General features: G+C 36.3%; 1 long non-coding RNA gene across 1 annotated transcript; it reads left to right on the top strand.

Annotated features, from left to right (window-relative positions):
• The first annotated feature begins 1,854 nt into the window (after positions 1–1,854).
• On the top strand, positions 1,855–6,770 carry LOC138896444 (uncharacterized). Its single transcript, XR_011409585.1, has 4 exons — positions 1,855–3,441; positions 3,601–3,716; positions 5,068–5,652; positions 5,684–6,770. It is a non-coding gene; the product is annotated as an uncharacterized lncRNA (long non-coding RNA).
• The last annotated feature ends 4,950 nt before the right edge of the window (positions 6,771–11,720 follow it).

Here is an 11,720-nt window from a genome sequence, read left to right as displayed (position 1 = left end):
GCCAAGTTGTTGGTTTCACCTTGAAGGCCGGCTTCGTGGTCGATAGGTAAAGCCATTGCTGATTTGAAGTTGTAAGCTGGTGTGTAATGTAGATTTATATCAAACAATCACTGTTATCCTTAGCCCCACGGTGAGCGCCAAACTGTTTACCCGAAAAATTGGATAATATTAAATTTATGTATGGTTCTAAGGATACGTAATACCCTTTGATATAAAGATAACAATACAAGTATTTTGATTATGAGAATGAGAATGATGAACAGAAAGAATGAATAAGATGAAGTAAAACAAGCATAAGGAGATATCTTTGTATATGAGAAAAGATCTTTTTGTTCCAATCTATTCCGTGTCCTCATAGCTTACAAGGATCCACCTTTTATAGTAGAGGGTCATTACTTTATTTATAACAAAAAATAATAAAATAAAGCATATAGTGGAGGACCCATGATGATTTGTCCCTTCCTTGATTCCCGCCAAGATTCTCTCTCTTGATGCGGTTGCAACGACTATTGTCTGTGAGCTCGATACTGGCTCGAACTCGTTATTAGGTCGAGCCCTTCGGTCTTGGCTCGAGTTCGACCTTCGGGATGAGCGCCGCGCATTTTCGACCTCGAAGCAATGCCTTGCGGATTGATTTGGTAACGGGCTCGATAAGGTTATCGAGCCGACTCCTCGAGCAGCCTTCAGACTCGAGGCTCGTTAGTACTGTCTTCGAAGCTCATTCCTAAAGTCCCACTCCGACTTCTTACCACTTGAACTCGATCGAACGTAGGAAGGCCGAAATCTATTTCGACCATATACAATATGTATATAGAAAAAGTAAACAAGTTAAATGTAAAAAAAAGAGAGGATAAAACTGTGAACTTATACATAGACAAGACTTTTCTAAGTTACTATATTTATATCGGAAAAAGCCAAAAAGTGTAATGTCATGTGAGCATTGAACTCGGGATACTTCAATTGATTTAAACCCACTTTGCCAGTGGGTTGGACATTGAATTTGTTCCAAATGGGGTCAACATTTAGTTTATACCTGCATTCTTATAACGACCCAAAATCTCACCTCAAGCGTCGTGATGATACTTAGTCTCTAAAATAGAAAAGCTTATTACAATTACATTTCGAGCCACTTTTTATTATTTTTTTATACAAGTGTCGAAACCAAAAGCGGAAACAAATATAACAATCTCCTAAGACTGGTAGTACTGAGTCACGAACTCTAACTGAATACATGCAATGATCTCAAGGATCGAATATACAATACTGTTCGAACAAAAGTTGACAGTACAATAAGATGGAAAGACTCCGAGGGACTGCGACGACCAAGCAGCTCTACCTTAAGTCCTTGTGATCACACTCTAACCTCTGTCCGAATCTGATATCTCCAATAACTGGCTCTGCACAAAAATATGCAGAAGTGTAATATGAGTACACCACGATCGGTACCTAGTAAGTACCAAGACTAACCTCGGTGGAGTACTGGCGAGGTACAGTCAAGACACTCACTAGTCAAATAACCTGTGCAATATAGCATACAAAAATAATAGAAAATAAATAGCAGTGATGGCAACGATAATCAACTTGTAACATAAACAGTCAGGCAACAAGAGCACCATAAATATTGCTCAAACGAATAATAAACACAAGTACAACCAATTAGTCAAGTCCTTCAAAATATACATCTTTTATATATAAGTTTTTCAAATAAAAATCTTTAGGATGTAATCCGTACAATTAAATATATCCCGAATATACTTCCTTCAAGTAAATATCTTACGAATATAATTTTTTCAAATAAATATCTTTCAAGTAAATATCTTTCGAAATAATTCTTTCAAGTAAAAGTCTTAGTACTAGATTTGATTACTAATTTGTTGTGTGTTGGTTGAAGACCACAGAGTCCAACAGCTTTTTACCATTGGGTGTTGTAGAAATTCAAGAAAGATGGTATGGAAAACTATTTTTCTATTTGTCGTGTCATATGTACAGTGCTATTCCTATATTTATACAAAGAAAGAACTATGACAGTTGGCTACAATTTGTGTGTATGTGTCCTCGTCAGTGGCCTTCACTTTAAGAGGAATAAAAGGAATTTGATATTCTAAAGTTGAACATATTTCCACTGTCTCCTCCACTTTGAGCCTCTGTCTGAACACTACGACTTGTCGGGGCCGAAGTAATTTTTCCGGCAACACCCCCCCTCAAGTTCAGACCCCAAATCGGACTCCCAACTTGCCCATAAAAGAACGGTGAAGCCGCCCGGAGAGGGCTTTTGTGAAGATATCAACGATATGAGATGAAGATGGAACAAAAGATAGAGAAATCAATCTATCCAACAATTTTTCACGAATGAAATGGCAGTCAAGCTCGATATGCTTAGTTCGTTCGTGAAAGACAGGATTTTTTTGCTATATGAATTGCTGCTTGATTATCACAGTGCAAAGTCACAGGCAAAAATGGAGGAATAGTGAGATCTTGAAGAAGACGAACTACCCAGGCAATTTCAGCCACCAATCGACGCATTGATCTATACTCCGCTTCGGCCGAGGAAAGGGCAACAATCTGTTGCTTTTTCGATTTCCATGAAATTGGAGAACCGCCCATGTTTAAGAAAAATCCATTAACCAAACGCCGGGAATCAGAACAAGCAGCCCAATCGGAATCACAATAGACAACAAGCTGAAAAGAAGAATCTGGAGACATAAAAAGTCCAAGCCCTGGATCTTTACACAAGTATCACAGAGTATGCAGCGCTGTCTGATAATGCCCAGTACAAGGCATTTTCATGTATTGACTAAGTGTCTGCATAGCAAAAGCGAGATTCGGCCGTGTATTAGTTAAAAAATTGAGCTTGCCAATCAATCGACGATAAATTGTAGGATCAGAAAGGGGAGTTCCGCACTCAGAAGAGAGCTTAAGAGATGGATCAAGAGGAAAAGAAGCATGTCTGGAACCAAGCAATCAAACTCAGTGAGGAGGTCTAGAGCATATTTCTGTTGTGTAACCACTAATCCATTGTTTTCGCGTACAAGTTCTAATCCCAAAAAATAATGCGCCTCACCCAAATCTTTGATTTTGAATTCAGTGTTCAAGAAATGTTTAATGTCTGTAACTTCTTTGGCATTGTTCCCAGTAATTAAGATATCGTCATAAACTGCAAGTATAGTGACCAATTCGCCAGAGATCTTAAAAAAGAGGGAATAGTCATTAAGTGATGACTTGAAACCCCTTGTACCTAAAGCAGCAGATAAACGAACGTACCATTGACGAGATGCTTGTTTAAGACCATACAACGACTTGCGTAGTCTACAAACAAGAGAAGTAGATGGAGGAGTTAAACTTGGAGGGAAGCGCATGTAAACTTCTTCATCCAAATCGCCATGTAAGAAGGCGTTGTTGACATACAGCTGGTATAATTTCTAATTTCTTTTCACTGCAATGGTAAGAATACATCGAATCATTGTCATTTTTACTACTGGCGAGAACGTTTTTGTATAATCCAAACCTTTCCTTTGTGTATCCCCTCTGATAAGAAGACGTGCTTTTAATCTTTCCAAGGATCCATCTGACTTTAACTTCACTTTTTATATCCATTTGCAGGGCAAAGCCCTTTTTCCTTCAGGCAAAGCAACAATGTCCCAAGTGCGATTGGATTGCAGGGCGTCAAGTTCTTTTTCCATAGCAAGTTGCCAAACTGAATCCTTGGCTGCCTGATGGTAAGAAGTAGGTTCTTATATTTGACATATAAAATTTATCATTGTCTGATTATCTTCTGTTAGGGCAGAAAAAGCAAAAGAATGTATGGGAAGTAAAGGGGGATTAGGAAAAAAAGTAGAATACGCAGTATTACAAATATAATCTGACAAATAGACTGGTTGGTGATGCTGTCTTTGTGATCGTCGCAAGACTGGCCCTGGTGGGGAGAGTAAGGCTTATGTTGGAGGTGTAGTTTGAACTGAGGAAGGGGATACAATAAGACTAGACAGAGGGATACGAGAGGAACTAGGACAGGAATGAGATGATGATTGTTGAACATGTGAACTACGAGAGTAAGTATGCTGAGGCTGTGGGGTAACAAAATTAGGAGTAGAAGACTCATGAGTAGGGAGGAAGCTGGCATGAAATAATTTAGACATTGGAGTGGAAAAGGAGAAAGGAAAAATAGTTTCAGCAAATCTCACATCCCTAGAAACAATGACCTGATTAGAGAGTAAATTTAGAATCCTATACCCTTTCTTCCCAAATGGATATCCAAGAAAAATACCAGGGATTACTCTAGGATCAAGCTTATCCCTATGTCGAGACAAGGTAGAACTAAAACATAAACATCCAAAAGGCCTAAGAGAGTGATAATCTGGTTGTTTATCAAAAAGAACCTGATATGGTGATCTATTTTGAAGTACCTTAGATGGAAACCTGTTTATCAAGTATGTGGCAGTCAACAAAGAGTCCCCCCAAAATTTCTTAGGGGCATGTGATTGGAAAAGAAGGGCTCTACAGATTTTCAAAAGGTGCCTATGTTTGCACTCTACAACATCATTTTGTTGTGGTGTTGCAACACAAGAGGTTTGATGGATTATGCCTTGTGAGGAGAAGAAGTCTTTAGGAATTTGTCCTGTACCTAACTCAAAAGTATTATCAGATCTTATAACTTTAACCTTAGCAGAAAACTGTCTTTCAATAAGTGCTAAGAAGGATTTTAATGTGGGAAATGCACTGGATTTAGTATTGAGAAGAAATGTCCAAGTGCTTCTGGAGAAATCATCAACAATTGTGAGAAAATACTTCTCCCCTTTGTAAGTAGGAGTTTTATATGGTCCCCATGTGTCTATATGAATCAAATCAAAATATTTTTTGGATATGATAGTGCTAATGGGAAAAAGGGAGTTTAGATTGTCTGGCTAAAGGACAAATGGTACAGGGGAATTCTTTCTTTTCTGTGAACTTTATAGGTAATCCTTTTATATATTTTATTGCATGAAAGGGAAAATGTCCCAGTCTATTATGCCACAAACTCTCCAATTCAGTAATACTTTTATTATTACTGAAATTTTCATGACAAAACAGGAATAACATAACTCTGAAGACTTAGGCACAAGGGCCTTTGACAAACAGAAACAGGAAAAGAAACAGACTCTAAACAACTTGACTTGGACAGCTGGTTGGAAGAAGACACTGGAGTAATGTTTTTGACATGTGTGGCTTAGATCTGAAGACAGTTATTTTGCACCAGGTAAAGACTAGTAGAGGCATCACCAAAAACTCGCCCCCTCCTCAAGGAAGGGACCTGTAAATAACAACCAATTTTATCAAAATGTCAGACTACAATTGAATTGCTCACATAGTTTCTTGACTGAAAGAAGGTTATGCTTGAATGTTGGAACATGGAGCACATTATGAAGCACAACACCAGGAGACAATTGAAGCTTTCCTATACAAGTAACTTTTATTTTATATGAATTAGGTAAATTAACTGATATAAGTATTTTAAGTACTACGACATCATGTAACAGGGATTCATTAAAAGTCGTGTGTTGTGTAGTACCAGAGTCAATTATCCAAGGAACTCTAGGAATACTAGAAAAAAATGAAGTGAAAGTGTGGTAGTTAACTTCAATACCAGTCAAGTTTGCACTTGCAGTGGGTTCAGAAGTTGAGGCAATAGAACCACCTCCTTGCATAGATTGGAATAATTGAATCAACTTGTCACATTGCTCCTTAGAGAACCCTTGGCTAGTAACCATATTTGAGACTGCATTTCCTCTAATTCTTGAGGTGAGAGATTCATCAACTTCTCCAACATTTGCTTGTTGGTTTCCAAAACTTTCCCTGTTCTGCCTGTTTATCTTGAAGTTTTGAGGATATCCTACTAATTTATAGCACTGCTCTTTTTCATGATCTGTTTTCTTGTAATATCTGCAATATAAATCATTTTTTCTTGCTGGATAGTGACTTGCTCCTTTAGTTTCCATAACTTTCTTTTTTGGAGTCCATTTTTCCCAGTCATGAAAGCAAAAGAGTCATTAGGAATTTGATGAGTAGAATGTACCTCTCTTTGTGACTCCTGATGCAAAATGATAGAGTAAGCATGTGCTGTGGTAGGGAGAGGCTTCATCATCAACACATTTCCTTTGACTGCGTTGTAGGTCTCATTTAGCCCCATCAAAAATTGTATTAATTTCTGATCCTCAAGCATCTTGTGATTGTGCTCCTTAGCTCCACAACTGCACTCACAACTACATGTCATGAAAGTATTGAGTTCTTTCAGTTGGTCCTAGATCCTTTTCAGTTTGGTAAAATAAGCAGCTACATCACTAGTTTCTTGATTGATATTGTTCATCTCTCTTTGAAGCTGAAATAGCTTTGTACCATCAGCTTGTCCATACCTTTCCTCTAGTTCATTCCATAGATCTGCAGCTGTCTGTGAGTAAATAACACTCGCAGCTATTTCTTTACTTAGAGAATTAAGTAGCCATATTATTACCATGTCATTGCAACGTGTCCATTGAACTAATAGAGATGAATCTTTCTTTGGCATTGCACAGGTTCCATTGATGAATCCCAATTTATTTTTGGCAGATAAAGAGATAAGGACTCCTCTTCTCTAATTTCCATAGCTGGTCCCATCAAAGATAGTATTGATGAGATTCATACCAGGAGAATCAGAGGAGGAGGGGAAATAAGGATGTGAGACATCAATATCAGTTTTGGATTTGGAAGACTGTTCTTAAGTACCCATTCTGTAGGTGTTCAAAGAAAAGAAATGAAAAGATATTTGGAATGTAAAATTGAAAGAAAATCAGTGAGGTATTGCTCTGATACCATGTAGAAATTCAAGAAAGATGGTATGAAAAATTATTTTTCTATTTGTCGTGTCATATGTACAGTGCTATTCCTATATTTATACAAAGAAAGAACCATGACAGTTGGCTACAATTTGTGTGTATGTATCCTCATCAGTGACCTTCACTTTAAGAGGAATAAAAGGAGTTTGATATTCTAAAGTTGAACATATTCAGACATATCCTATGTCCCACTGTCTCCTCCACTTTGAGCCTCTGTATGAATACTACGACTTGTCGGGGCCGAAGTAATTTTTTCGGCAACAGGTGTCTGCACTGCATGCATGGTATTATCAAGAGAACGGGGTGTGATGGGATGTCAACACCAATTTTACAGGGAATGCATAGATAAATCAATGAGACTGGGGGTATGTAATGCATAAAGTCAGTGTTGCGATTCAGCTAGTCATTAGAAGCCAAGGATTACCTGAAAACTACTCTGGATTTTACTTATAATTGTGCTTTCACAGGAATAATGAATACCCTGCTTGCCGCACACATAGTGCTAGTCGTTGGTCATTGAGAGATTATCCTAGATTTGATACCTTAATTGAGGCAATATATCCAGACACTGAGAAGTACAATGAGAAGGTATTTCCTTAATTAATACTAGCATTCATAACCGCGCGTTGCGCGGAGAATTTTAGGACTAAGTATCAAAAAGAGTGACACCATAACTATCCAAATTCTACTATTTTTCTTGAATTACAATTTTGTTATTTAAGTAATTGATTAAATTGAAATACAAAATTCAAGATAAAGTTTGTATTTAAAAATATTTATCATCCTTTTATTTTCTTCATGAAATAGTAGATAATATTATTATATAAACCCGTCAACTGATAAATATTATCGCAACATTATAAAAACAGATGAGTTATATATAATTAATAGGTCAAAAAATTGCATGATTTGATAGATACCGACTTTTTGCATTATAGGTCAAAAAGTAGTAGAATTTGGCGGGTATAAAAACAGATGAGTTATATCAAAAAGATGACTTTTTGATAGATACCAACTTTTTGACCCACATCTTTTATAAAAATAAAAAATAATAATAAAAAAAAAACTATTGTCATTAACTCTATCACCAACATCTTCTTAATTGAAAACCTATTATTCTTAAAATTTTTATTTGATCCAACTATGCCAACAGAATTCAGCATTCTCATAAATGGTTATAATTGTTATCTATCAATATAAAATTTAATTTTTATATTTTTTACTATGTTGCTTGTAATTATTTTAAATTCAAATTAAACTTTTCTTCTATGTTTAAATTCAAATTCAAAAATAGTAACTAATTATTAACAACACATAGTGCATAATTTGTTTTTTTTTTAAATTTATATTTAAAAAAAAACTAATTATTACCTAACTTAACTAATTTTGTCCTAACATTGCCAAGTGGCTTTTTATTATGTTGCCACTTGGCTTATTATGATGTCTTTGCCTCTCCTATTAAATATAGATATTGATAGAAGATAGATTGTGCAACTTAATGAACCCCTCCCCGCTTTTAAAATGGAAAAAGAAGGGACACTACGGGAAAAAAGAAGAAATAAAAAACCACTAGAGGCCTCTATTCCTTTCCTCTTCTGTTTTTGATGGAACTTGTCTGCTACATTTTGGAATATCTTGTTTTCTTGAAGAGAAACGGGCACTCAATGAGCAGGTCAGTTAAAGAAGCACCTGAATTCCTCATTCTTGAATGGACATGTATTTGTTTGCATTTTTTTAGTTCTTGATTTCTGTCTATTCTCTTTTGTTTACAGCTGTCATATATACGCCTCAAAAAGTCAAAGTTGTTATTGGAACAGAATTGTGATGATCCAAAATGTCATCTTTAAATTTAAAAAGTAATTCTGTGTTCTAAAACCTCGAAAATCACCATGTATCATTCCTCGACTTGCATGCGCAGTCCGTAAAATTTTCCGGAAAGTTTTCATGTGAAAAACAGATTAAAATGTGAAATAAAGCTTTAAAACTCAACTGAGTTGACTTTGGTCAACGGTTTTAGCAAACGGACCCGGATCAATATTTTGACAATTCTGATAGGTCCGTATCGTGATTTGGGACTTGGGTGTATGCCCGGAATCGAATTCCGAGGTCCTTAACCCGAGATATGGAATTTTGATGAAAAATTAAAAGTTTGAAAGTTTAATGATTTTTAAGAAATTACTGATGTTGGATTTATTGATCTCGGGTCCGTATTTTGGTTCCAGAGCCCGGTATAGGTCCACTATAATATTTATGACTTGTCTGCCGAATTTGGTGAGAATCGGAGTTGATTTGACGTGATTCGGACGTCCGGTTGTAAAAATATAAGTTTTAAAACTTTCTTGAAAATTTCCTTTGATTTGGTGTCCGATTCGTAATTTTAGGTATTATTTTGGCGATTTGATCGCGCGAACAAGTTCGTATGATATTTTAGGACTTGTATGCACGTTTGGTTTGGAACCCCGAGGGCTCGGGTGAGTTTCAGATAGGCTACGGGATGATTTTGAACTTAGAAAATCTAGTTTTTGAGCTTCTGCTATCATCTGGTGCATTGTGATTCGCGATCGCGAAGAGTAAATTGTAAGTAGTGAGTTTTACCCTTCGTGTTCGCGAAGATAGGCACGCGATCACGGAAGGTAAACTCCTAGTGCACTGCGAACGCAAGGGACCAGATGCGATCGCGTAGAAGGATGGTGAAGGCAGGAGCTAGGCACGTCAATTGTGCTCCGCGATCGCATGAGCATTTACGCGATCGCGTAAGGCTGGAAAAATGTACTCCGCGATAACATGAGCATTTACGCGATCGCGTAGAGTTAAAAGTCTGGGCAGCCAAAATGTGCTTCGCGATCGCGAAGCCATTCCCGTGATCACGAAGAGTAAAATGAACCTGGGCAAAAGTTGTTCTACGCGATCGCGAACGAATTTCCGCGATCGCGATGAGTAAAAATCCCAGAAACAGAACTTAAGTTCTGGAAATGGGGTTTCGACCCATTTTCAACTCTTTTCCATTTTTGAGCTCGGGTAAGGCGATTCTTGGGCGATTTTCACGGAAAAATATTGGGGTAAGTGTTCCTTATCCTATATTGATTATATTTCATGATCTCATACTCATTTATATCATGAATCCGTGAATTTATGGAAGAAAAATCAGATATTTATAAAATCTTTCAAAAACGAAAAATTAAGATTTGAAGGTCCATTTGATATCGGAATTGGACAATTTTTATATGGTTGAACTCGTAGCGGAACGGGTGTTCGGATTTCGCGAGTTTTTTCGGGATTTGAGATGTGGGTTCCACTGTCGAATATTTAAATAAATTTCGGATTTTTTATCCGAAAAATTTGTAAATTCATATGGAATTAATTCCTATGATTAGTATTGAATATATCGAATTATTTGTGAATAGATTTGAAGCTTTCAGAGGCAAATTTAAAAGGAAAAGTTGTGGTTGAATAATTGATTGGACTTTGCAAAGCAATGTAAGTGTCGTGGTTAACCTTTACTTGAGGGAATAGAACCCTTAAATTATTTGTATTGTGAATTGCATGTGAACGACGTATAGGCGAGGTGACGAGTGTGTATACGTCGACAAATTAATTGTTTGCCTACTTACTTGAAAAATCATAAATTATTTTAAATCATAAATTAATTATTATAATAATTATTTCTCTCCTATTCTTTATCAAATATTAATTCTTGAATTTCTGCATTAATTGTTATATGCTATTTGAATTATGTGTTTTAATTGTTATTTGACATTTAGCATATTAAATATTAAACTGCCTATTTTCTCCCTGATTTTTATAATAATTTGCTATTTGTCATTGTTTGTTTCATAATTAAATCATAATTATTGTATGCTTGTTGTCTTATAATTTTATATTAATTGTTGCATTTAGTGTGGAAATTTCTTCTATAAGAATTGATTGAATGGATATATTGGAGGATCGGGTTGCACGCCGTAACAGACTTATTAAAAAATTCATATTGGAGGATCGGGGTGCACGCCGCAACAGACTTATTAAAAGTCAATATTGGGGGATCGGATTGCACGCCGCAATAGACTTATTGGAAAGTCAATATTGGGGAATCGGATTGCACGCCGCAACAGACTTATTTAAAAGTCTATATATATACTTGATTGAAATAAATATATGACAGACTTGACTAAAAGGAAAATATTGGGAGAGCGGGTTGCACAATGTAACCGAATTGAATGTGAATATATTGTGAGAGCGGGTTGCACGCTGCAACAGATAGGTTAAAATAATAATGGATTATGACTGCTGAGTTGACTTCAATTATTATAAATGAGTTACCTGATTTATTTCTATTATTTGTTGTTGTTATTAATACTGCGTACAGGTTAATGTAAGTGAACCGTCTTAGCCTCGTCACTACTTCGTCGAGGTTAGGCTCATCACTTACCAGTACATGGGATCGGTTGTACTGATACTACACTCTGCACTTCTTGTGCACATTTTGGAGTTGGTTCCAGCGGCGTACCATAGACTTGCTCGGATTTCAGCTACCAGAGGAGACTTGAGGTATAACTGCATGGTGTCCGCAGTTCTGAAGTTCCCGTCTATTTTACTTTAGCTGTGTGCTTATTTCCAGACAGCTTTATTTTATTCAGACCTTTATTTGTATTTATTCTAGAAGCTCGTGCACTTGTGACACCAATTCTGGGATGGTATTTAGACACCGCTGTTTTTATGGATTATTTCACTATATTTTAAATTTTGTTTCCGCATTTGTTTCTTGATTATTAATTATTTAAAAATTATTTAAAAATTGGTTAATATTATTCTAACGTTGGCTTGCCTAGCAAGTAAAATGTTAGGCGTTATTACAGTTCGAAGATGGGAATTTCGGAG

The sequence above is a fragment of the Nicotiana tomentosiformis genome, chromosome 7, assembly GCF_000390325.3.
Source record: "Nicotiana tomentosiformis chromosome 7, ASM39032v3, whole genome shotgun sequence".
NCBI classification, from domain to species: Eukaryota; Viridiplantae; Streptophyta; class Magnoliopsida; order Solanales; family Solanaceae; genus Nicotiana; species Nicotiana tomentosiformis.
Note: the sequence above shows the minus strand (reverse complement) of the source record. Positions and strands in the feature narration are given on the sequence as shown.